Source organism: Macaca nemestrina, chromosome 16 (genome assembly GCF_043159975.1).
Source record: "Macaca nemestrina isolate mMacNem1 chromosome 16, mMacNem.hap1, whole genome shotgun sequence".
Taxonomy (NCBI): domain Eukaryota; kingdom Metazoa; phylum Chordata; class Mammalia; order Primates; family Cercopithecidae; genus Macaca; species Macaca nemestrina.
Genome location: NC_092140.1, coordinates 22,897,723 through 22,902,278, shown reverse-complemented (window position 1 = coordinate 22,902,278; position 4,556 = coordinate 22,897,723). Strand labels below are relative to the sequence as shown.

Here is a 4,556-nt window from a genome sequence, read left to right as displayed (position 1 = left end):
AAGGGTCTCAATATGCTATCTAGGCTGATCTTGAACTCCTGACCCCAAGCAATCCTTCTGCTTCAGTCTCCCAAAGTGCTGGGATAACAGTTAATATTATTGTTTTGATGCATAAAGTTATAAACTCAGATTTCTCTTTTGACTGGCTGAAGTTTTACTATAAAGATCAGCAATATAATTCATAACACTTACAACATATTTTCAAATAAATCCACATTACTTAAAAATGTAAATAGAGAACGATTATTAGGAGGAGTAAAAAATAATACATAAAGAGGAAGACAGAGAAGTAAAATATGTGTGGTTGGGAAGGTAGTTCACATGGTGACATGAAGGGAAACTATGTCCCCTCAGTCCTTTTAATTCTTTGATTCCATCCCATGCTGAGTCCAGTAGGTTTTTGGTTTCAATTGTGCATATTTATTTAATTTTCAATCCTTAGGAAGTTGCAGTATATGTTGATGGAATAGCAGATATTTTGATATAGTTGTCACTGAAGATACTTTGTGCAGATGCTTTAAGTAGGGTAAATATGACAAGGACAGAGTTCACACTAAAGAATACTCACAATGTCATGCTTACATATTGGTGTGTTTTCCTTACGCACATGAAGAAGATTTTGAGCAGAAAACTAACTAAACCTTATTTGAGGTTGGAGAATATATTTCCTGTATTCAACCAGAAATATAAACTGCCTAGGGAAGAAATTTGAGTCAAGAAGTTTTTTAGCAGAATAGAGAACAAAAGCCTCATTTTTAGCAGCAGAGTAGTAATGGTGGAGGGAACAAAGAAATAATAATAATATCAAAGATTGCAAACTTAGACCACAGATTGCACAAAAATAAGTTAGTATTTATTAATTGTGAATTTATTCACATGTATTGAGTGTTTTTGAAGTCTTACACATAAGAATGAAATGCTATTAACGTATAACATAGAGGTTTTTATTAACCTAGTCAAGAAGAAGCAACTACAGTTGAGAAGAAGGAATAGTGGTTAACTACTAAGTGAAGAGGAAAGGGAAGCATATTTCAAGGTAGAGTACTTGCAATTTCAGTGGCAGAAGAGCGTGTAGAAAGTTTAAGAAATGCCAAACTCTTGGACCTCAGTGCTGAAGGTGAGGTCATAGCCTAGGGTGGAGACATCATTTTCCAGTACATAAACCAGACCCTGGTAGAAGTGGTAATCTTCACTCTCCATATTTGTATATCTGACTGACTTGCCCAAGATGTGTTTGTAAAAGGATCGAGTAAAGTAGCACTCCAAAAGATGGTTGTCATATACAGCTTTGGCCACAATACGTCCTACAAACTTGAAGTAGCTGAGGTGGTTCGGGTTGCAGTGGGAAGATGGATTGATGGTATAGGTGACTCGATCACCAGGTGAGGTAAGGAACAAGGCATACCTAGGGTTAAACATCTCTCGAGAGATGATCATATATCACTCCCTCAGGAGCCCGCCAGCATCCTGCCCTTCTCCTTCAAACACTATATTCAATCGATTCTTCATTTCTTCGGGGGATTTGCAATGCCTGGTATGCCAGATGAGAATGACAGGAGCCATCCGCAAGCAGCTGGCGGCTTTCTTAGAAGGCTTCTATGAGATCACTACAAAGCGCCTCATGTCCATCTTCACTGAGCAGGAGTTAGAGCTGCTTATATCAGGACTGCCCACCATTGACATCGATGATCTGAAATCCAACACTGAATACCACAAGTACCAGTCCAACTCTATTCAGATCCAGTGGTTCTGGAGAGCATTGGTGTTCTTTCGACCAAGGTGACCATGCCAAGTTCCTCCAGTTTGTCACAGGTATTTCCAAGGTACGCCTGCAAGGCTTTGCTGCCCTCGAAGGCATGAATGGCATTCAGAAGTTTCAGATTCATCGAGATGACAGGTCCACAGATCGCCTGCCTACAGTTCACACATGTTTTAATCAGCTGGATCTGCCTGCCTATGAGAGCTTTGAGAAGCTCTGCCACATGCTACTATTGGCTATCCAGGAGCGCTCTGAAGGATTTGGACTGGCCTAATAAGGCCCTGCCCACTTCTGTGGGTTTTGTTTGTGTGTTTGTTTGTTTTTTAACCATTGTTGGACCTGGGGAGGGGGTAGTTAAAAAAAGAACCAGAAAGAAATTATCAAAAACCAATAAATGAAATCCACCAACTCACCTTGTGTGTCCCAGCTACCCCATATTCCCCAGCGCATACCTGTTCCTCTCCTCATTCTCTCCCCGCCGCCTGTTTCCTTGCATTTTCTCCCCTTTCCATGCCATCCACAATCCCCAACCCATGTGTTTAAAAGTCAGTAGCCTTTGCAGGGACCTGTCTGTCCCACCTGTTTGAACAGTATGCTCCTCAGATTCTGTGTTCAGAAGGATTTTCTGCATTGAGACTTGAAACCTTTGGATAGGGGAAAAATTATATATATATATATTACATATATATATTATATACATATATTTGTTCTGTTTGCATTTCTTAATTGGAATGTGTTGATGTGCACAGCTAATGATTCAGTGTGAGACAAGATTGGCGTCTGTGTTGTTGGTTTTCAAATAAAGAGCACTCTTCATTAAAAAAAAAGTTTAAGAAACGCTTGGAAAAGCTCAGTAGTTATTTCAGAAGACAGTGAGAAGGAGGGCTAGATGAGGAAGGCTATTGTACATTATGTTAAGAATTACTATCTTAATAGGATTTGGACATGCAACCATACTTGCAATATTTTTGTTTTCCTTTCATGAATGCATCAGAAAGTTATAGGGCAAATATTTTTTCTCACATCCTGGGAATATTTAAAGTTAAAGCTCTTTCTGCCATTTAGTGAAAAAGAACAGATTCATACTCTGATGTTAATGAAATGCCAAAAAAATGATAAAGTTTTTATTTGTTTGTCCCTGGCTCCACATCACCCCATCACAACCAACAACAACAACCAATTGGAAAGATAAAGAAGATGAGGACCTGGGAAACCTAAATTGCCTGGAGGAGAGGATGTTACATTATGGGAACTGGGAAACTTGAAAACATAATAGGAAAATAATAATAATAATAATAAAAACAAAGACAGGAAACCTAGAAGGAAATAATTAAGTTGAACTCATCAAATATATTTGAGTGCAGTCCTCTTCAAACGCCTAGGATCTCCTATTGGGACAAAACGTGGGGCCACCTGACCTTCCTCCAGGCCATGGGATTTGCATGAGCATCATTACTACCCTTGATGGCCATCCTAGAGCACTTGTACCCAGTATCTCCAGCATGATTCAGAGAGAAAAGTTCCCTATACAGTTTAAGACTGGGACTACACTAAACAAGCTTAAAACTCCTGGACCAGAAAAGTGATCATTGACGTGACATTCCACTTTTTGTATGAGAAATGAGAAGGAAACAAATACTCATAATATCATATTTGTATTTCAAAAGAAGCTCTCTGGCTAAAAATCCTGAAGTATCTCTCAGGGAAGGAGAGATGGCATGCAGCATTTTCAGCCTATTGTAATAGGCACATCTAAAGATTTTTAAGAGTGAGGTAGTGGAAATGGAAAAATATATTTTGGGTGTAAAAAAGATAATGAGGAGCTAATTTAAAATGAATTACTAATGGATTGTTGATTGGACATTAAAGATGGGAAAATAACATTGAGTCAAAGATGCTAAGAAATCTGTCTTGGGGAGTTAGGAGAAAAACTGATGAGCTTGATGTTAGACGAGTTAAGTAGAAAGTTTTCAAGTAATATCTCTGCATTGATGTCAAATTGGAAATGGCAAATGTAGATCTGAAACACAGTTAAAAGTTGGAGGCTCCGCTGTTCTTCATGGAACTAGAAAAAAAAATCCTAAAATTCATATGGAACCAAGAAACAGCCTTCATAGCCAAAGCAAGAGTAAGCAAAAAGAACAAATCTGGAGGCATCACATTACTTGATTTCAAACTATACTATAAGGCCATAGCACCAAAACAACATGGTGCTGGTATAAAAATAGGCACATAAACCAATGGAACAGAATAGAGAACCCATAAATAAACCCAAATATTTAAAGCCAACTGATCTTTGATAAAGCAAACAAAAACACAAAGTGGGGAAAGAACAGCCTATTCAACAAATGGTGCTGGGATAATTGGCCACATGTAGGAGAATGAAATTGGATCTTCATCTCTCACCTTACACAAAAATCAAGTCAAGATGGATCAAGGACTTAAATCTAAGACCTGGAACTATAAAAATTATAGAAGATAACGTTGGAAAAACCCTTCTAGACATTGGCTTGGGCAAAGATTTCATGACCAAGAACCCAAAAGCAAATGCAATGAAAACAAGATAAATAGGTGGGATTTAATTAAACAAAGGAACTTTTGCACAACAAAAGGAACAGTCAACAGAGTAAATAGACAACACGTAGAGTGGGAGAAAATCTTCACTATCTATACATCTGACAAAGGACTAATATCCAGAATCTACAAGGTTCTCAAATAAGTAGTGTGTTAGTCAGGGTTCTCTGAAAGGACAGAACTAATGGGGAAAAAATATATATATATATATATACACACACAC

General features: G+C 38.0%; 1 pseudogene; it reads left to right on the top strand.

Moving 5' to 3' along the window:
* Positions 1-1,429: 1,429 nt before the first annotated feature.
* On the top strand, positions 1,430-2,059 carry LOC105477130 (E3 ubiquitin-protein ligase HUWE1 pseudogene; annotated as a pseudogene).
* Positions 2,060-4,556: the final 2,497 nt, after the last annotated feature.